Below are 27077 nucleotides of genomic sequence, written 5' to 3' on the forward strand. Positions count from 1 at the left end.
AAGTACTTTTGAAGTGTAGTCACTGTTGTAATGTGGGAAATGCGGCAGCCAATTTGCGCACAGCAAGCTCCCACACACAGCAATGTGATAATGACCAGATAATTTGTTTTTGTTCTGTTGATTGAGAGATAAATATTGGCCCCAGGACAACTTGGAGAATTACATAAGAACATAATAACAAAAGAAATAGGATCAGGAGTCGGCTATATGGCCCCTCGAGCCTGCTCCGCCATTTAATACGATCATGGCTGATCCGATCATGGACTCAGATCCACTTCCCTGCCCGTTCCCCATAACCCCTTATCCCCTTATCAGTTATGAAACTGTCTGTCTCTGTCTTAAATTTATTCAATGTCCCAGCTTCCACAGCTCTCTAAGGCAGCAAATTCCACAGATTTACAACCTTCTGAGAAAATAAATTTATCCTCATCTCACTTTTAAATGGGCAGCCCCTTATTCTAAGATTATGCCCTCAAGTTCTAGTCTCCCCCATTAGCGGAAACATCCTCTCTGTATCCACCTTGTCAAGCCCTCTCATAATCTTATACGATTCAATAAGATCACCTCTCACTCTTCTGAGTAGAAGCCCAACCTACTCAACCTTTCCTCATAAGTCAACCCCCTCATCTCCGGAATCAGCCTAATGAACTTTCTCTGAACTGCCTCCAAAGCAAGTATATCCTTTCTTAAATATGGAAACCAAAACTGCATGCAGTATTCCAGGTGTGGCCTCACCAATACCCTGTATAGCTGTAGCAAGACTTCAATGCTTTTATAGTCCATCCCCTTTGCAATAAAGGCCAAGATACCATTGGCCTTCCTGATCACTTGCTGTACCTGCATCCTAACCTTTTGCATTTCATGCACAAGTACCCCCAGGTCCCGCTGTACTGCGGCACTTTGCAATTTTTCTCCATTTAAATAATAACTTGCTCTTTGATTTTTTTTTCCTGCCAACGTGCATGACCTCACACTTTCCAACATTATTCTCCATCTGCCAAATTTTTGCCCACTCACTTAGCCTGTCTATGTCCTTTTGCAGATTTTTTGTGTCCTCCTCACACATTGCTTTTCCTCCTATCTTTGTATCATCAGCAAACATGGCTATGTTACACTCAGTCCCTTCTTCCAAGTCATTACTATAGATTGTAAATAGTTGGGGTCCCAGCACTGATCCCTGTGGCATCCTACTAGTTATTGATTGCCAACCTGAGAGTGAACCATTTATCCCAACTCTCTGTTTTCAGTTAGTTAACCAATCCTCTATCCATGCTAATATATTACCCCCAACCCCATGAACTTTTATCTTGTGCTTCTTCAAAACAGTGCTATGGGATCTTTTACATCCACCTGAGAAACATAGAAACATAGAAACATAGAAAATAGGTGCAGGAGTAGGCCATTCAGCCCTTCGAGCCTGCACCGCCATTCAATAAGATCATTGCTGATCACTCCCTCAGTACCCTTTTCCTGCTTTCTCTCCATACCCCTTGATCCCCTTAGCCGTAAGGGCCATATCTAACGCCCTCTTGAATATATCCAATGAACTGGCATCAACAACTCTCTGCGATAAGGAATTCCACAGGTTAACAACTCTCTGAGTGAAGAAGTTTCTCCTCATCTCAGTCCTAAATGGCCTACCCCTTATCCTAAGACTATGTCCCCTGGTTCTGGACTTCCCCAACATCGGGAACATTCTTCCTGCATCTAACCTGTCCAGTCCCGTCAGAATCTTATACGTTTCTATGAGATCCCATCTCATCCTTCTAAACTCCAGTGAATAAAGGCTCAGTTGATCCAGTCTCTCCTCATATGACAGTCCAGCCATCCCGGGAATCAGTCTGGTGAACCTTCGCTGCACTCCCTCAATAGCAAGAACGTCCTTCCTCAGATTAAGAGACCAAATCTGAACACAATATTCCAGGTGAGGCCTCACTAAGGCCCTGTACAACTGCAGTAAGACCTCCCTGCTCCTATACTCAAATCCCCTAGCTATGAAGGCCAACATACCATTTGCCTTCTTCACCACCTGCTGTACCTGCATGCCAACTTTCAATGACTGATGTACCATGACACCCAGGTCTCGTTGCACCTCCCCCTTTCCTAATCTGCCGCCATTCAGATAATATTCTGCCTTCGTGTTTTTGCCACCAAAATGGATAACCTCACATTTATCCACATTATACTGCATCTGCCATGCATTTGCCCACTCACCTAACCTGTCCAAGTCACCCGGCAGCCTCTTAGCGTCCTCCTCACAGCTCACACCACCACCCAGTTTAGTGTCATCTGCAAACTTGAAGATATTACACTCAATTCATTCATCTAAATCGTTCATGTATATTGTAAAGAGTTGGGGTCCCAGCACTGAACCCTGCGGCACTTCCTAGTCACTGCCTGCCATTCTGAAAAGGACCCATTTATCCCGACTCTTTGCTTCCTGTCTGCCAACCAGTTCTCTATCTACGTCAGTACATTACCCCCAATACCATGCGCTTTGATTTTGCACACCAATCTCTTGTGTGGGACCTTATCAAAAGCCTTTTGAAAATCCAAATACACCACATCCACTGGTTCTCCCTTGTCCACTCTGCTAGTTACATCCTCAAAAAATTCCAGAAGATTTGTCAAGCATGATTTCCCTTTCATAAATTCATGCTGACTTGGACCGATCCTGTCACTGCTTTCCAAATGCGCTGCTATTTCATCCTTAATGATTGATTTCAACATTTTCCCCACTACTGATGTCAGGCTAACCGGTCTATAATTACACGTTTTCTCTCTCTTTCCTTTTTTAAAAAGTGATGTTACATTAGCTACCCTCCAGTCCATAGGAACTGATCCAGAGTCGATAGACTGTGGGAAAATGATCACCAATGCATCCACTATTTCTAGGGCCACTTCCTTAAGTACTCTGAAATGCAGACTATCAGGCCCTGGGGATTTACCGACCTTCAATCCCATCAATTTCCCTCCTAATAAGGATATCCTTCAGTTCCTCCTTGTCACTAGACCCACTGTCCCCTAGTACATTCAGAAGGTTATTTGTGTCTTCCCTCGTGAAGACAGAACCAAAGTATTTGTTCAATTGGTCTGCCATTTCTTTGTTCCCCATTATTAATTCATCTGAATCCGACTGCAAGGGGCCTACGTTTGTCTTCAGCAGACAGGACTTCAGTTTAACATTTCATCTGAAAGACAGCACCTCCGACAGTGCAGCACTCCCTCAGCACTGCACTGGAGCATCAGCCGAGAGGTTTGTGCTCAAGTCTCCAGAGTGGGACTTGAACCCACAACCTTCTGACTTAGAGGCAAGTGTGCTGCCCACTGAGCCACAGGTGAGCAATGAATAAAAGTCCTTGGAGGGGATAAGCCCAGAGTAATATCAAAGCAAGTATACTAATTGCAAGTACACTAATTGCAAGTATACTCATTCTTTGCACCACCTTGAAAGTCTTTAAAGCTAGCTGGTTTAAATGGTTAGACAGTGCGAAATTTCCTGCCTAGTGTGCACTCTCTCACACAAACACACACAGTTCCGATTTCAGTGGCCTCCAATCTCACTTACCCTGTTTGTCCTGTGGCATTGTTGCTGCAGCTGCACTCCCCAGTGTTGTCTAAACATTGAAGAGTCAGTGTCAGCCGCGATTCAGTGGGTAGCACTCTCGCCTCTGAGTCAGGAGGTTGTGGGTTCAAGTCCCACTCAGGAGACTTAAGTCCATAATCCAGGCTGATGCTCCCAGTGCTGTACTGTCGGAGTTCAGCCTCTGAATGTGCGCAGTCATATTCACCATCTTCACTGAGGCGTACGAAAGCATGGTCCTTACTCTAAACATCCATAAGACAAAGGTCCTCCACAGCACTGCCCCCCAGTCATCAAGATCCACGGCGTGGCCCTGGAGAACGTGGACGACCTCCCATACATCGGGAGCCTCTTATCAACAAGGGCAGATATTGAAGACAAGATTCAACACCGGCTCCAGTACGCCAGCGCAGCCTTCGGCCGCCTGAGGAAAAGAGTGTTCGAAAATCAGGCCCTCAAATCTACCACCAGCTTCATGATCTACAGGGCTGTAGTGATACCTTCCCTCCTGTATGGCTCAGAGACATGGACCATATACAGTAGACACCTCAAATCGTTGGCGAAATACCACCAACGATGTCTCTGCAACATCCTACAAATCCCCTGGGAGGATAGACGCAGCAACGTTAGTGTTCTCGATCAGGCCAACATCCCCAGCATCGAAGCACTGACCACACTCGACCAGCTCCGTTGGGCAGGCCACATTGTTCGCATGCCTGACACAAGACTCCCAAAGCAAGCGCTCTACTCGGAACTCCTTCACAGCAAATGAGCTCAAGGTGGGCAGAGGAAACATTTCAAGGACACCTCCCTGATAAAGTGCAACATCCTGGGAGTCCCTGGTCCAAGACCGCCCTAAGTGGAGGAAGAGCATCCGGGAGGGCGCTGAGCACCTCGAGTCTCGTCGCCGAGAGCATGCAGAAATCAAGCGCAGGCAGCGGAAGGAGCGTGCGGCAAACCAGACTCCCCACCCACCCTTTCCTCCAACCACTGTCTGTCCCACCTGTGACAGAGACTGTAATTCCCGTATTGGACTGTACAGTCACCTGAGAACTCATTTTTAAAGTGGAAGCAAATCTTCCTCGATTCCGAGAGACTGCCAATGATGATGATGACTGTCGAGGTGCCGTCTTTCGGATGAGATGTTAAATCGAGGCCCCTGTCTGGGGTGTAAACGATCCCACGGCCACTATTTACAGAAGAGCAGCAAAACTTCTCCTGGTAACCTGGCTGACATTTGTCCCTCTACCAACACCTAAAAAAAACCCAGATGATTGTTCATTTATTTCCTTGCTATTTGTGGGAGCTTGCTGTGTACAAATTGGGCGGTATGTTTCCTACATTACAGAAATGACTCTTCGGATGTACTTCATTGGATAGGAAGCACCTTGGGAACATCCTGAGATTGTGAAAGGCGCTATAGAAATAACATTTATTTCCTTCAAGGCCATCTTCTGGCCCAGTGATAGTTGATCTTTGGTGGAGTGGGATTCTTGACCCTTACCCCAGCTCATTTCCTGGGGTCAAGGTAAATCAGAGAGGGGCACATGAACCACTTACAGAGCTGTTGGGGGTGCTCGCCTCTGGCAGAGGGTGTGATGGGAAGGGGAAATGCTCTGATGCGTTGTTACAATATAGCACAACTAGGAGTGCCAGACAATGGTAAAGAAAGAAAGTCTTGCATTTATATAGCACCTCAGACGACCACTGGACGTTGCAAAGCGCCAATGGAGAACATTTTGAAGTGTAGTGACTGTTATAATGTAGGAAACGTAGCAGGCAATTTGCGCACAGCAAGCTCCCACAAACAGCAATGTGATCATGACTAGATAATCTGTTCTCTGTTATGTTGATTGTCATCCTGGTGAATCCTTGCCACTGGACCAAGACCTCGCTCTGTCAAGCCCGTGTGGTGGCTGGTGTGCAACGGACACCACACATTAAAAAATTCCACACACAGGCATCTTCCACCCTTCAGGATGTAGTTCAGGTCCATCATTTGAAACTCATCCTTTTTTGGCATGAAAACAAGTCATCCCTGTTTCAGGGGACCGCCTATGATGATGATGATGAAGGGACAAATATTGGCCAAGACACCAGGGATAACTGCCCTGCTTTTCTTAGAAATAGGATCTTTTATGTCCACTTGAAAGAGCAGACTTGGTTTAATGTCTCAACTGAAAGCAATGCAGCACTCCCTCAGCACTGCACTGGGAGTGTCAGCCTAGATTTTTGTGCTCAAGTTCCTAGAGTGGGACTTGAACCTACAACCTGCTGACTCAGAGACAAGTGTGCTGCCCACTGAGCCACAGCTGACACTGTCTTAACAACTAAGAACATAAGAATTAGGAGCAGGAGTTGGCCATTCGGCCCTTCGAGCCTGCTCCGCCATTTAATGAGATCATGGCTGATCTTCTACCTCAACTCCACTTTCCTGCACTATCCCAATATCCCTTCATTCCCTTACTATCCAAAAATCTATCGATCTCTGCCTTGAATATTCTCAAAGACTGGGCCTCCACAGCCCTCTGGGGCAGAGAATTCCAAAGATTCACCACCCTCTGTGAAGAAATTCTTCCTCATCTCAGTCCTAAATGGCCAACCCCTTATTCTGAGACTGTGGCCCCTGGTTCTAGACTCCCCAGCCAGGGGAAACATCCTCCCTGCATCTACCCTGTCAGGCCTTGTAAGAATTTTGTATGTTTCAATGAGATCATCTCTCATTCTTCTAAACTCTAGAGAGTATAAGTCTAGTCTGCTCAATCTCTCCTCATAGAACAATCCCCCCTCATCCCAGGAATCAGTCTGATGAACCTTCGTTGCACTCCCTCTATGGCAAGTATATCCTTCCTTAGGTAAGGAGACCAAAACTGTGCACAATACTCCAGGTGTGGTCTCACTAGGGCCCTATATCATTGCAGTAGATTAAAATTCAACATTTTAAAATGGGGTAGTGAAAGGTATTAGTGAAAGCATCCCTTTAAAATGTTAACTGCACTCCCTCACAGCCCACAGCATCACTGGACACGTTGGAATCGTTGAGTTGGGAGGGAATGAAAGCATGAATGAGGGTTTCAGCAGCAGATAAGCTGAGGCAGAGGCGGAGACGGGCGATATTAGTGAGGTGGAAGTCGACGGACTTTGTGACAGAGAGGGCATGGGAGTCAGGAGCTCAGCCTGGTTCAGCCTGAGACAATGGGCAGGGAGGGGGGTGGAGTCAGTGGTGGGGGAACGGAGTTTATAGTGGGGACCTCGGGTTTAGTCTCAATGTTTAACTGGAGGAAGACTGGACTGGCGGACAAGCCAACTGAGAACACAGAGGCATTGGTGGAGAGAGAGTCCTCGATGGCATCAGTGTAAGTTCCTACATTACAACAGTGACTACACTTCAAAAGTACTTCATTGTCTGTAAAGCGCTTTGAGACATCCTGAGGTCATGAAAGGCACTATATAAATGCAAACCTTTCTTTTTGTTTTGTTTATGTGAATGCTGTCCTTGTGTCTGCAAACGATGTCACCAAGGTTCAGCTGGAAGAAGAACAAAAGAAAGAATTGCATTCATATAGCACCTTTCACAACCTCAAAGCGCTTTACAGCCATTGAAGTTGTTTTTGAAGTGTAGTCACTGTTGTAATGTGGGGAACGCGGCTGCCAATTTGTGCACAGCAAGCTCCCACACACAGCAATACGATAATGGCCAGATAATCTGTTTTGGTGATGTTGGTTGAGGGATACATTATTGGACAGGACATCAGGGATAACTCTGCTGCTCTTCTTCGAAATAGTGCTGTGGGATCTTTGATATGCACTGAGAGAGCAGACAGGGCTTCAATGTAACTACTCACCCCATAGATAGCACCTCCAACAGTGCAACACTCCCTCAGCACTAGTCTGGATCTATGTGCAGAAGTGGGACTCGAACTAATAGCACTACCCACTGAGCCACGGCTGACATTTCTGTCAGTCTTAAATGCCTGCACTAAATCTTAAATGAAGCAGTGTGAGTCTCACTCTGCTTGGACTCAACGTCACCCACACTACAGGGTAAATTAAGTGGATGGTAAAGCAGAGGCAGCTTTCTAATGTACCCCGACTTACACACGAGACCCTGGCGGTGGTATTGGGCTCACGTAGTTGTCAGTGTCAGCCGTGGCTCAGTGAGCAGCACACTTGCCTCTGAGTCAGAAGGTTGTGGGTTCAAGTCCCACTCCAGAGATTTGAGCACATAAATCTAGGCTGACACTCCCAGTGCAGTGCTGAGGGAGTGCTGCACTGTCGGAGGTGCCGTCTTTCGGATGAGATGTTAAACCGAGGTCCCGTCTGCCCTCTCAGGTGGATGTAAAAGATTCAATGGCACTATTTCGAAGAAGAGCAGGGGAGTTCTCCTTGGGGTCTTGGGGCCAATATTTATATCTCAACCAACATAACAAAAAAAGCGGATTATCTGGTCATTATCACATTGCTGTGCGTGGGAGCTTGCTGTGTGCAAATTAGCTGCCGTGTTTCCTACATTATAACAATGACTACACTCCAAACATACTTCAGTGCCTGTAAAGGGCTTTGAGACGTCTGGTGGTTGTGTAAGGTGCTATCTAAATGCCCCCTCCACTCCTTGTAACTGCAGCGACAGGGAAAATTGAAAGCACTTCCCAGCGATGGTGCTGTTATAAATCTATGCAGAGTTATTAAGATTGTGGGAGGAAGAAAAAATATAAATCACTTGTATAAAACACGAATGCCAATGAGAGAGCTGTCACAGATACTAATGCAAGGCTTGCAGAAGAGCTTTCTCTGTCACAGGCTTGCAGAAGAGCTTTCTCTGTCACACAGGAGCAGTTAAAGGTTCATAAAAGCAAGTAAGAAAACACATTACATCACGAAAGACGGAACGACCTTTTAACATTGCAGTCAGAGTGTGTCTCCTTGGGAATAATTCCTTTGGACTAATTGCTGCTGATTTGCCCTCAATACAAAAAGGGAAGATTGCAGCTTTTTACACGCGCTGAATACTTAACCCGGATTATATAACGGTGTGCGCGATTGCTTCCTTTGTCTTTGTGCTAGAGTGGCGGAGGGAACCACCAGATTGAGCACTGCTAAAAACCCATCTGTTGGTCGCTGTGGTGAACAACGTGCTGGGGGGAAAGAGTAAAGAAAGATATGCATTTCTATAGCGGCTTCCACGACCACCCGGATGTCCCAAAGCGCTATACAGCCAATGAAGCACTTTTGAAGTGCAGTCACTATTGTAGTTTAGGAAACGCGGCAGCCAGTTTGCGCACAGCAAGCTCCCACAAACAGCAATGTGGTAACGATCAGATCGTGGCCCAGAAATTGCGGTCGGAGGCTTCCTGCAGGCGGACGCCTCCGACCAACATTTGTTTAACGAAAGTACCTGGTAGTCCCGGAGGAACGTAGACTTGCGCTCCGAGACCTCCATTCACTGTCCAGCACAGGGGCCCACGTATTCCAGGAGCCTGTGTGCTGCCTGGACCGGATCGACCAGTGAAAATGGTGTCACCCCATTCACAGTGATAGTGAGTTCCGTTTGTACGGAGGTCACTGTTACTGTGATTCGGAATACTCCGAAAGCACATAAACATTTAAATAAATACGAAAGACACTTCACATATTTAAAATTAATTGAAATTGAATTAACTTAAATGTTTTAGACATAAAAATGTTTTTAATATGTTTTAATAGGCGTAAACATAAACTTACCTTTAGGGACAGGGTTCTTAATATAAAAATAATTGATAACATTTTATTTTTCTATCTTTTAAAACTCTTGCGCTGGCCTGCTTTTACCTGGTGTAAGGGTTTGGAGGACATTGGCTGGGCAGAAGTCGACCAAATCTCCCTCGCGAATGTCCTTCTCCCGGGGATGCGTGCGATCCGTCAAAAGACATTTCGACAGTTCGCGAATGCTGGTTCTCGGCGCTTACGCACCGCGCGCCGAATACCGGCACTTGTGGGGCCTCTACGGGCGCGTGTGCACTCCGTACGTACCCCGGAGAGGCCACGATTTACGGCCCCATCTGTTTTACTGATGTCGATTGAGGAATAAATATTGCCCCAAGACACCAGGGAGAACTCCCCTGCTCTTCTTCGAAATACTCCGTGTGGTAGAGAGTTCCACATTCTAACCACTCTCTTGAGTAAAGAAGTTTCTCCTGAGTTTCCACGGCACCGTTTTGAAGAGGAGCAGGGGCATTCTCCCCGATGCTCCGGCCAGTATTATCCCTCAAAAACAAATGATCTGGTCATTATCACATTGCTGTTTGTGGGAGCTTGCTGTGCACAAATTGGCTGCCGCGCTCCCCACATTACAACAGTGACTACACTCCAAAAGTAGCTCATTGGCCGTAAAGCGCTTTGGGACGTCCTGAACCCATGAAACGTGCTGTATAAATATAAGATCTTTTTTTTTGCTTGTTGGAGTATAATGTTGGAAAGTGTGAGATCATGCACTTTGGCAGAAAAAAACTCAAAGATCAAGTTAATATTTAAATGGAGAAAAATTGCAAAGTGCTGCAGTACAGAGGGACCTGGGGGTCCTGGGGCATGAAACACAAAAGGTTAGGATGCAGGTACAGCAAGTGATCAGGAAGGCCAATGGAATGTTGGCCTTTATTGCAAAGGGGATGGAGTATAAAAGCAGGGAAGTCTTGCTACAGTTATACAGGGTATTGGTGAGGCCACACCTGGAGTGCTGCATGCAGTTTTGGTCTCCATATTTACGAAAGGATATACTTGCTTTGGAGGCAGTTCAGAGAAGGTTCACTCGGTTGATTCCAGGGATGAGGGGGTTGACTTATGAGGAAAGGTTGAGCAGGGCCTATACACATCGGAATTCAGAAGAATGAGAGGCGATCTTATTGAAATGTATAAGATTATGAGGGGGCTTGACAAGGTGGATGCAGAGAGGATGTTTCCACTGATAGGGGAGAGTAGAACTAGGGGGCATGATCTTAGAATAAGATAATTTAAAACTGAGATGAGGAGGAATTTCTTCTCTCAGAGGGTTGTAAATCTGTGGAATTCGCTGCCCCAGAGAGCTGTGGAAGCTGGGACATTGAAGATATTTAAGACAGAGATAGACAGTTTCTTAACCGATAAGGGATTAAGGGATTATGGGGAGCGGGCAGGGAAGTGGACCTGAGTCCATGATCGGATCAGCCATGATCATATTAGATGGCGGAGCAGGCTTGAGGGGCCGTATGGCCTACTCCTGCTCCTATTTCTTATGTTCTTAAGGTCTGAGAAGTCGCACTGAAGGTGGCAAAAGAATGAGACAATATTGTGAAAAAAGAGCTGTTTCAGTAAATAAGTTGCTTTTACAGGAAGCCCTTGATGCACATGTTGCTGATGATAAGTTGCAGAGGGGACTTCATGACCAACAGAATCATAAAAAGGAAGTTAATTTCTGTCACGATCACAAAATTGCATCTTATCCAATTTCTGCTTCCTTTTGCTGACTGTACTCTGGTTATTAAAAGATCCTGGCAGAAGCTGTCAGGCTGGCTCAGTTGCTGTAGGTTAGTGTACGACTGGGACACGTGGGCCAGAAGGTCCCACGTCCATCTCCTGGTCGGTGCTGAGTTAACTCTGGGGGCAGTACAGATGTTCTAATCGGTGTCAGCACCCCTGGGCATCCCACTGTAGGCATCTAGGCTCATGCAGCCGTGCCTGGTCTCCAGTCGTCTTGGACCCCCTTGCCACTGGGCCAAGCTCTGCTAAGCCTGTGCGGTAGCCAGTGTGCAATGGCCACACCACGTTAAAAGAACTCACGCACAGGCATCTTCCACCCTTCAAAATGAAGTTCGGGACCTGGAACATCAGGACCCTCATGGACAACTCCAACAGCGGCCGGCCGGAACGCCGCACCGCCATTGTTGCCCGGGAACTTAAGCGCTTCGACGTCGATATCGCCGCCCTAAGCCGAGACCCGGCGGGCAGGGGAAGGTCAGCTCAAAGAACAAGGTGGAGGTTACACCTTCTTCTGGAAAGGCAGCCCTGGGCTGAAGGAGGCTAACATCAGGCAGAGTCCCAGTTGCTGCTTACCATGCACCAACCCTTGCTGTGGACATTGAGTGAGAAGTGTTGCTGGGGCTATCCGCACAGTGTGGCTCAGAGGGCATCACTCTCTCGCCTCGGCGTGAGCAGGTTGTGGGTTCAAGGTCCACTCCAGGCACTTACACACATAAATCTAAGGGGTAAGCCGTTGAGGACCGAGATGAGGAGAAACTTCTTCACTCAGAGAGTTATTAACCTCTGGAATTCTCTACCGCAGAGAGTAGTTGATGCCAGTTCGTTAGATATATTCAAGAGGGAGTTAGATATGGCCCTGACAGCTAAAGGGATCAAGGGGTACGGAGAGAAAGCAGGAGAGGGGTGCTGAGGTGAATGATCAGCCATGATCTTGTTGAATGGTGGTGCAGACTCGAAGGGCCGAATGGCCTACTCCTGCACCTATTTTTTATGATTCTATGTTTCTGATACTCCCAGTGCAGTGCTAAGGGAGTGCTGCACTGTCGGAGGTGTCGTCTTTCAGATGAGACGTTAAACCGAAGCCCCGTCTGCTCTCTCAGGTGGACGTGAAAGATCCCATGGCACTATTTGAAAGAAGAGGAGGAATTATCCATGGTTTATCCCTCAATCAACATAACAGAAACAGATTGTCTGGTCATTATCACCGTGCTGTTTGTGGGAGCTTGCTGTGTGCAAATTGGCTGCTGCGTTTCCCACATTACAACAGTGACTGCACTCCAAAACTTACGTATTGGCTGTAAAGTGCTTTGAGACGTCTGGTGGTCGTGAAAGGCGCTATATAAATGTAAGTGTTTCTTATGTCATCCTTTATTGTCAGGGCTACCTCCCACCCCTGCCCCCCACACTCCCCCACTCCCCCACTCCCTCACCCCTACTCTGCTTTTCCATTCAGCTTGTCTTTTCGAAACCTCAAGTACCCTGGAATATTTAGTTCCCAACCTTGGTCACCTTGCAACCAAGTTTCTATAATGGCTATTAGATCAAAGCCAATTACCTCTATTTGTGCCACTAGTTCATCCAGCTTGTTATGAATGCTTTGTGCATTCAAATAAAGAGCCTTTAATTTTAATTTTTTACCATTATTCCCTGCTCTCTTCTTATTCTCTGATGCACTATTACCGTTAAACTCGCTGTCCCTTCCTATCACACTCTTATTTTTGCCCAAATCGTTACACTGTTCCGTTGCCTTGACTTTTCAGTTTAGATTTCTAAATTTTTCCTCACCTGACCCCCTCCCTCCTTTTTAGTTTAACGACCTTTCTGCAGCCCTAGTTATTTAATTTGCCCGTGTCACTGGTCCCAGCCCGGGTTAAGTAGAGCCCGTCCCGACAGAACAGCCATGATCTTAATTTTTTTTTAAATAGGGGCAGGACTCGGCCATTTGGCCCATCAGGCCATTCAATAAGATCATGGCTGATCTGATCATGGATTCAGCTCCACTTCCCTGCCCGCTCCCCATAATCCTTGACTCCCCTATCGTTCAAAAATCTGTCTATCTCCACCGTAAATATATTTAACGACCCAGCCTCCACAGCTCCCTGGGGTAGAGAATTCCAAAGAAATTCCTCCTCATTTCTGTCTTAAATGGGTGCCGCCTTATTCTGAAACTATGCCCCCTAGTTCTAGATTGCTCCTTGAGGGGAAACATCCTCTCTGCATCTACCTCAGTATCTTATATGTTTCAATAAGATCACCTCTCATTCTTCTAAACTCTAATGAGTATAGGCCCAACCTGCTCAACCTTTCTTCATATGACAACCCCTTCATCTCAGGAATGAGCCTCGTGAACCTTCTCTGAACTGCCTCCAATGTAAGTATATCCTTCCTTGAATAAGGAGACCAGAACTGTACGCAGTACTCCAGGTGTGGCCTCACCAATACCCTGTACAGTTGTAGCAGGACTTCTCTGCTTTTATACTCTATCCCCCTTGCAATAAAGGCCAACATTCCATTTGCCTTCCTGATCACTTGCTGTACCTGCATGCTAACTTTTCGTGTTTCATGTACAAGGACCCCCAGGTCCCTCTGTACTGCAACATATTATAATCTCTCCCCATTTAAATGGTAATTTGCTTTTTTATTTTCCTACCAAAGTGGATAATCTCACATTTTCCCACATTATATGCCATCTGCCAAATCTTTGCCCACTCACTGAACCTAACTATATCCTTTGTAGATTCTTTACGGCCTCTTCACAACTTGTTTCCAACCTATCTTCGTATCATCAGCAAATTTGACTACGTTACACTCGGTCCCTTCATCCAAGTCATTAATATAAATTGTAAATAGTTGAGGCTCCAGTACTGATCCCTGTGGCACCCCACTAGTTACTGTTTGCCAACCGGAAAATGACTCACATATCCCGACTCTCTGTTTTCTGTTAGTTAGCCGATCCTCTATCCACACTAATATATTACCCCCAACCCCGTGAGCTCATATCTTGTGCAGTAACCTTTTATGTGGCACCTTATAGAAGGTTTTCTGGAAATCCAAATGCACCACATCCACTGGTTCCCTTTTATCGACCCTGCTCGTTACATCCTCAAAGAACTCCAGCAAATTTGACAAACATGATTTCCCTTTCATAAAACCATGCTGACTCTGCTTGACTGTATTTTGATTTCCTAAATGTCCCGCTATTACTTCCTTAATGATGGACTCCAGCATTTTCCCAATGACAAATGTTAGGCTAACTGGTCTATAGTTTCCTGCTTTCTGCCTCCCTCCTTTCTTAAATAGGGGTGTTGCATTTGTGGTTTTCCAGTCTGCTGAGACCTCGCCAGAATCCAGGGAATTTTGGTAGATTACAACCAATGCATCCACTATCTTTGCAGCCACTTCTTTTAAGACGCTAGGATGCAGGCCATCAGGCAACGGGCGGTTGAGGGGTTCGTTCAGCCTGACTGCCTGCCTCTCTTCTGTGACTACATTCACGCCTGGGTGTCCCTGGAGACGGAGCACGCGGTGTCCACCGGTACGCTCGCGGCCTTCTGCGAGAGGTGGGAACCAGAGGGACTGGAGTGCATCATCACCCCCGGCAACCGAATTTTAAATTGATTTAGCAAGGTTCCCAGTTGATTTCTAGTGCCCTTACTGAAAGGGGTTATTTGATTTAAAGCTCTATTTAAAATAGTTGTAGTGCTGTTGCATTGTGAGCGTCTTAGCCAGTCACGTGATGTCCACAAGACTCAATAAAACCCCAGCCAGTTGGGTCTCGGTAATCCACGATGAGGTATGCAGTTGTGAACCTGGTGGATGAACTGGTAATGTATAGTGTGATTGTTAAACCTTTGTGAATAAACCAACTAGTTCTTAATAGCAATGTGTTGCTATGAATTCTTAAGCAAAGAGCCCATGAAGTAAACACATTACAGTGGGAGGGGAGGGATGTGGTGAGCTGGCCAGAGACTATATTTTGCTTCCTGTGTGATGAGACACAGGGACCATAGACTGGGAAAGTCCCAAGTTCAAACCTTGGTCATGTTTCTAACTCAACAATAGGCAAATTGACTGATAGCACAGTGTGATTATCAATCCATGTTAACCCTTCACTTCCCTGCACCTCAATGGCACATTTCAAGTATGCAGACTTAAATGAAGGGACAGTGGCAGCATGGATACCAAATTGGCAAAGAATCAGAAAGTAAAGAGTAACGGTGAACGGTTATTTTTCAGACTGGAGGGACGTATGGAGTGGTCCTCCAGAGGTCGGTTTTAGGACCACTGCTCTTTTCAATATATATTAATGACCTGTACTTTGGTATACAGGGCATCATTTCAAAGTTTGTAGATGACACGAAACTCAGAAATCTAGTTGTCATGTAAGTACTTTTGAGATCACTAGCCACTAGATGGCGTCACTGTTGGAGGCCATTGGGCTGCACGCACGTGTGTGCATCCCAAGTATAAAAGGCCAGCCATTTTGAATATTGGTCACTTTGGGCCTTAATACAGCAGAGCCAATGTTATACTTCTTGGAGTTAAATAGTACTCAGTCTAACAGTTATTGCATACACAACTGTAGTAAACTGTGAGGAGAACACAGACAGACTGGTAAAATGGGCAGACACATGGCAGATGCAATTTAACGCAGAGAAATGTGAAGTGATGCATTTTATTAGGAAGAATGAGAGGCAATATAAACATAAGGGTGCAATTTTAAAGGGGGTGCATGAACAGAGAGACCTGGGGGGTATATGTACACAAATCGTTGAAGGTGACGAGGCAAGTTGAGAAGGTTGTTAAAAACAGCATAGGGATCCTAGGCTTCATAAACAGAGGCATAGAGTACAAAAACAAGGAAATTATGCTCAAACTTTATAAATCAGTTTTGAAAGGATGTCAAGTCCTTCGAGAGCATGTAAAGGAGATTTACCAGAATGGTTCCAGGGATGAGGGACTTCAGTTATGCCAGAGAGACCGGAGAAGCTGGGATAAAAACAGAAAATGCTGGAAATCTCAGCGGGTCAGGCAGCATCTGTGGAGAGGAAGCAGAGCTAACGTTTCGGGTCGATGACCCTTCATCGGAATCCGCTGAGATTGCCAGCGTTTTCTGTTTTTATTCCAGATTCCAGCATCCGCAGTATTTTGCTTTTGTACTGGAGAAGCTGGGGCTGTTCTCCTGAGAGCAGAGAAGGTTAAGGGGAGATTTGATGGAGGTTTTCAAAATCATGAAGAGTTTTGAGAGAGCAAATAAGGAGAAGCTGTTTACAGTGGCAGGAGGGACACAGAATTAGATGATTGACAAAAGAACCAGAGGTAAGGGAGCAGGATATTTTGACACACTGAGTTGTTGGAATTCACTGGCTGAAAGGACGGTGGAAGCAGATTCAACATTAACTTTCAAAAGGGAATTGGATAAATACTAGAAGGGGGAAATTTGCAGGGCTAAGAGAAAAGCACAAAGTGAGGTAGGACTACTTAGATAGCTCTTTCAAAGAGCCGGCATAGGTACAATGGATTGTTTCTGTAAAGCATCACTTTATATTTTCTTGAATGTGCAACAAGACCCGGACGACATTCACGCTTGGGCTGATCAGTGGCAGGTAACATTCGCGGCATACAAGTGCCAAGCAATGACTATCTCCACGAAAGGAGAATCTAACCATCTCCCTTTGATATTCAGCGGCATTACCATCGCTGAATCCCCCACCATCAACAACCTGGGGGTCACCATTGACCAGAAACTTAACTGGACCAGCCGCATAAATACTGTGGCAACAAGAGCAGGTCAGAGGCTGGGTATTCTGCGGCACGTATCTCACCCCCTGACTCCCCAAAGCCTTTCCATCAACAAGGCACAAGTCAGGCGTGTGATGGAACACTCTCCACTTGCCTGGATGAGTTGCAGCTCCAACAACACTCAAGAACCTCGATATCATCCAGGACAAAGCAGCCGCTTGATCGACACCCCATCCACCACCTTCAACATTCACTCCCTCCACCACCGGCGCACGGTGGCTGCAGTGTTTACCATCTACAAGATGCACTGCAGCAACTCGCCAAGGCTTCTTCGACAGCACCTCCCAAACCCTGACATATGAGGAGAGACTGGATCAACTGGGCGTTTATTCACTGGAGTTTAGAAGGATGAGAGGGGATCTCATAGAAACGTATAAGATTCTGACGGGACTGGACAGGTTAGATGCGGGAAGAATGTTCCTGATGTTGGGGAAGTCCAGAACCAGGGGACATAGTCTTAGGATAAGGGGTAGAAACATAGAAACATAGAAAATAGGTGCAGGAGTAGGCCATTCGGCCCTTCGAGCCTGCATCGCCATTCAATGAGTTCATGGCTGAACATGCAACTTCAGTACCCCATTCCTGCTTTCTCGCCATACCCCTTGATCCCCCTAGTAGTAAGGACTACAGCTAACTCCTTTTTGAATATATTTAGTGAATTGGCCTCAACAACTTTCTGTGGTAGAGAATTCCACAGGTTCACCACTCTCTGAGTGAAGAAGTTTCTCCTCATCTCGGTCCTAAATGGCTTACCCCTTATCCTTAGACTGTGACCCCTGGTTCTGGACTTCCCCAATATTGGGAACATTCTTCCTGCATCTAACCTGTCTAAACCCGTCAGGTAGGCCATTTAGGACTGAGATGAGGAGAAACTTCTTCACTCAGAGAGTTGTTAACCTGTGGAATTCTCTGCCGCAGAGAGTTGTTGATGCCAGATCATTGGATATATTCAAGAGGGAGTTAGATATGGCCTTTACAGCTAAAGAGATCAAGGAGTATGGAGAGAAAGCAGGAAAGGGGTACTGAGGGAATGATTAGCCATGATCTTATTGAATGGCGCTGCAGGCTTGAAGGGCCGAATGACCTACTCCTGCACCTATTTTCTGTGTTTTGATGTTTCTATGACCTCTACCGACTAGAAGGACAAGGGCAGCAGGCGCATGGGAACACCACCACCTCCACGTTCCCCTCTGAGTCAAACACCATCCTGACTTGGAAATATATCGGCCGTTCCTTCATCGTTGCCGGGTCAAAATCCTGGAACTTCCTCCCTAACAGCACTGTGGGAGCACCTTCACCACACGGACTGCAGCGGTTCAAGAAGGCGGCTCACCACCATCATCTCAAGGGGCAATTAGGGATGGGCAATAAATGCTGGCCTTGCCAGTGATGCCAGCGAACAAAATAAAACTGAACTGCGAAACAAAATAAGCCAAATTTGTTTTGACCTCATTTGTTAACATTCTCAAGTTTCAACCAATTCAGTAGAAGGGTCATCGTAAGGTCATCAGCTTCCATTTCCTCAGTTATATTTGCTTATTTGAATATTTGTTCAACTTTGCTGACAAGAAAAGAAACATTTTGAATTTATACAGCACCTTTCATGACCTCAGGATCTCCCAAAGTGCTTTACAGCCAATTAAATACTTTTGAGGCCAAAGCAAAATGCTGCGGATACTGGAATCTGGAATAAAACACTGCCTCTGACAGTGAACGTCGCCCTCAGTTCTGCACAGGGAGTGTCAGCCTAGATTCTCTGGAGTGCGACACTTTGGAAGTGTACTCACTGTTCATGTACTGACATATGCAGAAAGACTGGATCGACTGGGCTTATATTCACTGGAATTTACAAGAATGAGAGGGGATCTCATAGAAACATATAAAATTCTGACAGGATTGGACAGGTTAGCTGCAGGAAGAATGTTCCCGATGTTGGGGAAGTCCAGAACCAGGGGTCACAGTCTAAGGATAAGGCGTAAGCCATTTAGGACTGAGATGAGGAGAAACTTTTTAACCCAGAGAATTGTGAACCTGTGGAATTTTCTACCACAGGAAGTTGTTGAGGCCAGTTCGTTAGATATATTCAAAAGGGAGTTAGATGTGGCCTTTATGGCTAAAGGGATCAAGGGGTATGGAGAGAAGGCAGGAATGGGGTACTGAAGTTGTATGATCAGCTATGATCTTATTGAATGGTGGTGCAGGCTCGAAGGGCCGAATGGCCTGCTCCTGCTCCTATTTTCTATGTTTCTAAAACACAGCAGTCAATTTGCGCACAGCAAGCTTCCACAAACAGCAATGTGATAATGACCAGATAATCTGTTTTTGTTATGTTGATTGAGGGATAATTATTGGCCAGGATACCGGGGATAACTTCCCTGCTCTTCTCCAAGATAGTGCCCTGGGATCTTTTACATCCACCTGAGAGAGCAGATGGGACTTTGATGTAACATCACATACAAAAGACAGTGCAGCACTCCCTCAGCACTGCACTGGGGGTGTCAGCCTGGATTATATGCTCTCGTCGCTAGAGTGGAACACTTGGAGAATTCCTCGGCTCTTACTGTGAATTGTGGCTGCAATGGGATCTTTTACAAACACCTGAGAGAGCTGATGGGGCCTCAGTTTAAAGTTTAATCTGACAGTGCAGCACTCCCTCAGTACAGAATCTGAGTATCAGTTTAGATTATGTGCTCAAGTGTCAGGAGCAGGCTTTGAACCATGTCTGATTCTGACGTAGAGGCAGGAATGCTAACCACTGAGCCATGGCTGGCACCTACTTAAAGCCATGCCCATAGAGTCTAGGTCACAGTTAGCATTGTGGTGTGATAAATATCTCCATAGCCGACACCGACAGCATGAGTGATAACATGGAGATATTGATCACATCACATGGCTGACTGACATAGTTCATGAATTTTACAGTAACTATGAACGATGGAATTTCCCCCGTATATATTGAGATAGGAAACCGAACTGATGTTTGCCTTAAACAAATTCAGTTTGATATCCCCAACTATTTGTCTTTAATTGAACAATATTTATTTTAAATTGTTTGTGTGCACTGTTGGATTTAGACTGGTGAGTAGTGTCGGCAATGCCTCAGTGGGCAGCACTCTTGCCTTTGAGTCAGAAGGTTGTGGGTTCAAGTCTCACTCCAGGGACTTGAGCACAGAAATCTAGGCTGATACTCCCAGTGCAGTGTTGAGGGAGTGCTGTACTGTCGGAGGGTGAGAGGGTATCGTCTACCCTTTCAGGTCGATGTAAAAGATCCCATGGTACGATTTTGAAGAAGAGCAGATGAAGTGTCCTGGGGCCAATATTTATCCCTCAATCAACATCACTAAAACAGATTATCTGGTCATTATCACACTGCTTTTTGTGGGAGCTTGCTGTGCGCAAATTGACTGCCGCGTTTCCCACATTACAACAGTGACTGCACTTCAAAAGATCATCGTTGATTGTAAAGCGCTTTAAGATGTCCGGTGATCATGAAATTAAGTGCAGTCACTGTTGTAATGTAGGAAACACGACAGCCAATTTGCGCACAGCAAGCTCCCACAAACCAGATAATCTGTTTTTTGTTATGTTGATTGAGGGGATAAATATTGGTCAGGACACCGGGGATAACTCCTCTGCTCTTCTTCAAAATAGTGCCATGGGATCTTTTAGATCCAACTGAGAGAGCAGATGGAGTTTCAGTTTAAAGTCTCATCTGAAAGACAGCACTTCCTCAACACTGCACTGGGAGAGTCAGCCTAGATTTTTCATACTCAAGTCCCTGCAGTGGGACTTGAACCCACAACCTTCTGTCTCAGAAGCAAGCATGTTACCCACTGAGCCACAGCGAGATATGGGTGTAGATTTTAGCATCACCTCCCCAACCCCAGCAGGTGTCAATCAGTGCAGGGCGAACGCTCGAGCTGCCAACCGAGGCGAGAGGTATTCCTGGAGGTTTGGTCACATGACGTCTTGCCTCCCAAGACCCTCGCTCCCCGCACCCGCCATTCTTTTGACAAGGTCCCACACAAGAGATTGGTGTGCAAAATCAAAGCACATGGTATTGGGGGTAATGTACTGATGTGGATAGAGAATTCGTTGGCAGACAGGAAGCAGAGAGTCGGGATTAACGGGTCCTTTTCAGAATGGCAGGCAGTGACTAGTGGAGTGCCGCAGGGCTCAGTGCTGGGACCTTACCTCTGTATAGTATATATTAATGATTTAGATGATGGAAATGAGTGTAATATCTCCAAGTTTGCAGATGACACTAAACTGGGTGGCGGTGTGAGCTGTGAGGAGGACGTTAAGAGGCTGCAGGGTGATTTGGACAGGTTAGATGAGTGGGCAAATACATGGCAGATGCAGTATAATGTGGATAAACGTGAGGTTATCCACTCTGGGGGCAAAAACACGAAGGCAGAATATTATCTGAATGGCGGCAGATCAGGAAAAGGGGAGGTGCAGCAAGACCTGGGTGTCATGGTACATCAGTCATTGAAAGTTGGCATGCAGGTACAACAGGCGGTGAAGAAGGCAAATGGTATGTTGGCCTTCATAGCAAGGGGATTTGAGTATAGGAGCAGGGAAGTCTTACTACAGTTGTACAGGTCCTTGGTGAGGCCCCACCTGGAATATTGTGTTCAGTTTTGGTCTCCTAATCTGAGGAAGGACGTTCTTGCTATTGAGGGAGTGCAGCGAGGGTTCACCAGACTGATTCCCGTGATGGCAGGACTGACATATGAGGAGAGACTGGATCGACTGGGCCTGTATTCACTGGAGTTTGGAAGGATGAGAGGGGATCTCATAGAAACATATAAAATTCTGATGGGACTGGACAGGTTAGATGCGGGAAGAATGTTCCCGATGTTGGGGAAGTCCAGAACCAGAGGACACAGTCTAAGGATAAGGGGTAAGCCATTTAGGACCGAGATGAGGAGGAACTTCTTCACTCAGAGAGTTGTTAACCTGTGGAATTCCCTACCGCAGAGAGTTGTTGATGTCAGTTCATTGGATATATTCAAGAGGGAATTAGATATGGCCCTTGTGGCTAAGGGGATCAAGAGGTATGGAGAGAAAGCAGGAACGGGGTACTGAAGGAATGATCAGCCATGATCTTATTGAATGGTGGTGCACGCTCAAAGGGCCAGATGACCTACTTCTGCACCTATTTTCTAGGTTTCTATGTTTCTATGTTGCCCAACACGTCCATCCTCACGACACCCCACCCTCCCACGCCAATGAGAAAGGTGCTGTTAACGAAGCTTTGGTGAGTTGCTGCAGTGCATCTTGTAGATGGTGCACACTGCAGCCACGGTGCGCCGGTGGTGGAGGGAGTGAGTGTTGAAGGTGGGGGATGGGGAGCCGATCAAGCGGCTGCTTTGTCCTGGATGGTGTCGAGCTTCTTGAGTGTTGTTGGAGCTGCACTCATCCAGGCAAGTATTCCATCACACTCCTGACTTGTGCCTTGTAGATAGTGCAAAGGCTTTGGGGAGTCAGGAGGTGAGACACTGACCGCAGAATACCCAGCCTCTGACCTGCTCTTGTAGCCACAGTGTTAATATGGCTGGTCCAGTTAAGTTTCTGGTCAATGGTGACCCCCAGGATGTTGATGGTGGGGGATTCAACATTGGTAATCATCATAGGCAGCACCTCGAAATCGAGGAAGACTTGCTTCCACTCTAAAAATGAGTTCTCAGGTGACTGAACAATCCAATACGGGAATTACAGTCTCTGTCACAGGTGGGACAGACAGTGGTTGAAGGTAAGGGTGGGTGGGACTGGTTTGCCGCACGCTCCTTCCGCTGCCTGCGCTTGTTTTCTGCATGCTCTCAACGATGAGACTTGAGGTGCTCAGCGCCCTCCCGGATGCACTTCCTCCACTTAGGGCGGTCTTTGGCCAGGGACTCCCAGGTGTCGGTGGGGATGTTGCATTTTATCAGGGAGACTTTGAGGGTGTCCTTGAAACATTTCCTCTGCCCATCTGGGGCTCGCTTGCCGTGTAAGGGTTCCGAGTAGAGCGCTTGCTTTGGGAGTCTTGTGTCGGGCATGCAGACAATGTGGCCCGCCCAGCGGAGCTGGTCGAGTATGGTCAGTGCTTCGATGCTGAGGATGTTGGCCTGATCGAGAACACTGACATTGATTGGTAATACCGTTGAATGTCAACGGGAGGTGGTTAGACTCTCTGTGTACTTTCCACTTATCAGCCCAAGCCTGGATGTTGTCCAGGCCTTACTGCAGGCGGGCACGGATTGCTCCATTACCTGGGTTTGTACTGAGCTAGCTGATCTTAGCCTGAACAGCAGTCAAGCACTATAATTAGCCTCACTCTAAACTCAGATACAGAAAGAACAATTGTATAAGACTGCCAGTGACTGTGGAACTGGACTCCAGCAAGCCTTGAATATTGTGTACAGTTTTGGTCTCCTAATCTGAGGAAGGACATTCTTGCTATTGAGGGAGTGCAGCGAAGGTTCACCAGACTGATTCCCGGGATGGCAGGACTGACCTATGAAGAAAGACTGGATCGACTAGGCTTATATTGACTGGAATTTAGAAGAATGAGGGGGGACCTCATAGAAACATATAAAATTCTGACTGGATTGGACAGGTTAGATGCAGCAAGAATGTTCCCGACGTTGGGGAAGTCCAGAACCAGGAGTCACAGTCTAAGGATAAGGGGTAAGCCATTTAGGACCGAGATGAGAAGAAACTTCTTCACCCAGAGAGTGGTGAACCTGTGGAATTCTCTACCACAGAAAGTTGTTGAGGCCAGTTCATTAGTTAGATTCAAAAGGGAGTTAGAGCGGCACTTATAGCTAAAGGGATCAAGGGGTATGGAGAGAAAGCAGGAATGGGGTACTGAAGTTGCATGATCAGCCATGATCATATTGAATGGCGGTGCAGGCTCTGAGGGCCGAATGGCCTACTCCTGCACCTATTTTCTATGTTTCTATGTTTCTTAGAGGCTAGATGCTGAGAGGTTGTTTCCCCTGGCTGGAGAGTCTAGAACTAGGGGGCACAGTCTCAGGATAAGAGGTCAGCCATTTAATACTGAGGTGAGGAGGAATTTCTTCACTCAGAGGGTTGTGAATCTTTGGAATTCTCTGCCCCAGAGGGCTGTAGATGTTCAGTTGTTGAGTATATTCAAGGCTGAGATCGGTAGATTTTTGGACTCTGGGGGAATCGAGGGATATGGGGACCGGGCGGGAAGCTGGAGTTGATGTAGAAGATCAGCCATGATCTCATTGAATGGCGAAGCAGGCTCAAGGGGTGTATGGCTGACTCCTGCTCCTAATTCTTATGTTCTTATGTTGTAACTTTAATTAGAGGAAAGGTGAAAATTGTGGGGGGAAAACTCCTTCTGGAAAGAGCTTGGATTGTGAACAGGATTAAAGGTCTTAAAGCTAATTTAAAAAATGATGGTGAAATAGTCCATGGGAACTAATAGCTCGTGTGCATGAAAATATCATCTGGGGAAATGCACAACATAGACCGTGAGTTATGGTGCAAGTTTCTTTGATTTGGAGTCACAGAGAAACGTTTTCAGAACTTCCCGTTGGAGCAGTAAGTAAATTGAGTGGAGACCATAAACGCAGAGAAAGGGACACACCTTGAATTTAAACAGCCTTTAAACGTCCATCTCCTAAAGTTCAACGAGAAATAAACTGGCAGTGAGCAGTGACTACGGTCAGTGAGTATACTTTACGCTGTACCAGAACTGGTTCAGTAGTATGAGGGTTATGGGTTTGTTACCAGACATGGCGATGTTTTACACAGCTCTTGCGTGGATGCACACTGCTGAGAAGGTTGCTTTTAAATTCAAAAAAGAGAAAAGGAAGATATGCAGTTCTAGCGCAACTTTCACAGCGTCCCGAAGCCCTTTACAGCCAATGAAGTACTTTTGGAGTGTAGTCACTGTTGTAATGTAGGAAATGCAGCAGCCAATTTGCGCACAGCAAGCTCCCACAAACAGCAATGTGATAATGACCAGATAATCTGTTTTAGTGATGTTGATTGTGGGAAAAATATTGGCCAGGACACTGGGGATAACTCCCCTGCTCTTCTTTGAAAAAGTGCCCTGGGATCTTTTATGTCCACCTGAGAGGGCAGACGATGTTTAATGTCTCATCCGAAAGACAGCATCTCCGATAGTGCAGCACTCCCTCAGTACTGCCCCTCCGACAATGCGGCGCTCCCTCAGTATTGCCCCTCTGACAGTACGGCGCTCCCTCAGTACTGCCCCTCCAACAGTGCGGCGCTCCCTCAGTACTGCCCCTCCGACAATGCGGCGCTCCCTCAGTACTGCCCCTCCGACAGTGCAGTACTCCCTCAGTACTGCCCCTCCGACAATGCGGCGCTCCCTCAGTACTGCCCCTCCGACAGTGCAGTACTCCCTCAGTACTGCTCCTCCGACAGTGCGGCGCTCCCTCAGTACTGCCCCTCCGACAAATCTCCAAAGCAAAATGCCAAATTAATTTTGATCACGCTCCTGTGAAATGGGTTGGGACGTTTTACTACATTAAAAGCGCTATATTAATGCAAAATGTTGTTGTTCAAGAATTAAAATATTATGGGAATGAAAATGAAGAATCCACAATCAATGCCGCGGAATAAAATAATCTCTTGCTTCAGCCGAGTGACTTAGGCACAACAGAAACAAATTGGTCGGCAGCTTGACCTGTGGTTAACTTGAAATGACTAATTAATAATTCAGTTCTTCCAATTAACTTGATGCTAAAACTGAAATGAGTCCGAGATCAATGAAGCACTGGGAAATGACCTAATCACCTCAGCTCAGCTTGTTGTCTTCTTGAAATATTCCTTCTGGCACTCCTGATGGTGCACCATACGTTGACCACCCAGCCGTGAAAATGAATCACCTAGACCACGACAACAACAACTTGTATTTCCATAGCGCCTGTTATGTAGTAAAACGTCCCGAGGCGTTTCATGGGAGCGTTATCAGACACAAATTTGGCGCCAAGTCACGTTAGGAGATATTCGGGCAGATGACCAAAAGCTTGGTCAAAGTGGTAGGTTTTAAGGAGCGTCGTAAAGGAACAAAGAGAGGTAGAGAGGTGGAGAGGTTTAGGGAGGGAGTTCCAGAGCTTGGGGCCCAGGCAACAGAAGGCACGGCCACCAGTGGTTGAGCCAAGGAAACAGAGGAATAAACCTGGGATTTGATAGGGTAGATATGGAAAAACGATCTGCTCTGGTGGGGAAAATCAGGAAATGTGGGACATTGCCTTAAAATTCGAGCCAGGCTGTTCAGGAGCGGAAACAGAAAGCATCTTTTCAGCCATGGAGTAATGGAGACCTGGAACTCTCTGTCCCCGAATGGCTGTGGAGGTTGGGGGACAATTGGAGCTGAGAGCAAGACGGAGAGCAGTAGATTTTTGCTCTGGCAAAAGAACCAAAGGCGACAGGAGGAAAAACATTTTCATGCAGCGAGCGGTCGGGATCTGGAATGCGCTGCCTGAGAGGGTGGTGGAGGCAGACTCAATCGTGGCTTTCAAACAGGAGTTAGATAAGTCCCTGAAGCAAAAAAATGTCAGGGCTACGGGGAAAGGTTGGGGGAGTGGGACTGGCTGAGGTGCTCTTGCAGAGAGCCGGCACGGGCTCGACGGGCCGAATGGCCTCCTTCCATGCTGTAACCGTTCTGTGATTCCATGAAAGGATTATGGATGGAGCAAAGGTGGGAAAATGGAGTTGAGGTACAGATCTGCCGTGATCTCATTGAGGGGCTGAATGGTCGACTCCTGCTCCTAATGATACGACACACCCCTGGCAAGCAAGATGTCTCGCTTCAGTCGTCAAGTATAAAAAGGATACAGAGGCACGGAGGAAGGTTCAAAAAAGATTTACAAGGAGGATACCAGAACTGAGAGGTTAAAACTATCAGGAAAGCTAGGGGCCTTTGCTCTAGGACAGAGAAGGCTGAGGGGGTGACCTGATAGAGGTCTACAAGATTATGAAGGGTTTTGATAGAGTAGACATAGACGTAGAGAAGATGTTTCCACTTGTTGGGGAGACCAAAACTAGGGATCATCAATATGAGAGAGTCACTAACAATGTCCCTGTAAACCATGGGCCGCACAGCACTGCAGGGATCCCACACAGCCCACTTGCCGGCCTTTGAATGGCCCACACAGCAGCAAACATAATTACAGGTAACACTGGTCAGTAATAAATCCAATGGGGAATT

The sequence above is a fragment of the Pristiophorus japonicus genome, chromosome 17, assembly GCF_044704955.1.
Source record: "Pristiophorus japonicus isolate sPriJap1 chromosome 17, sPriJap1.hap1, whole genome shotgun sequence".
Taxonomy (NCBI): Eukaryota; Metazoa; Chordata; class Chondrichthyes; family Pristiophoridae; genus Pristiophorus; species Pristiophorus japonicus.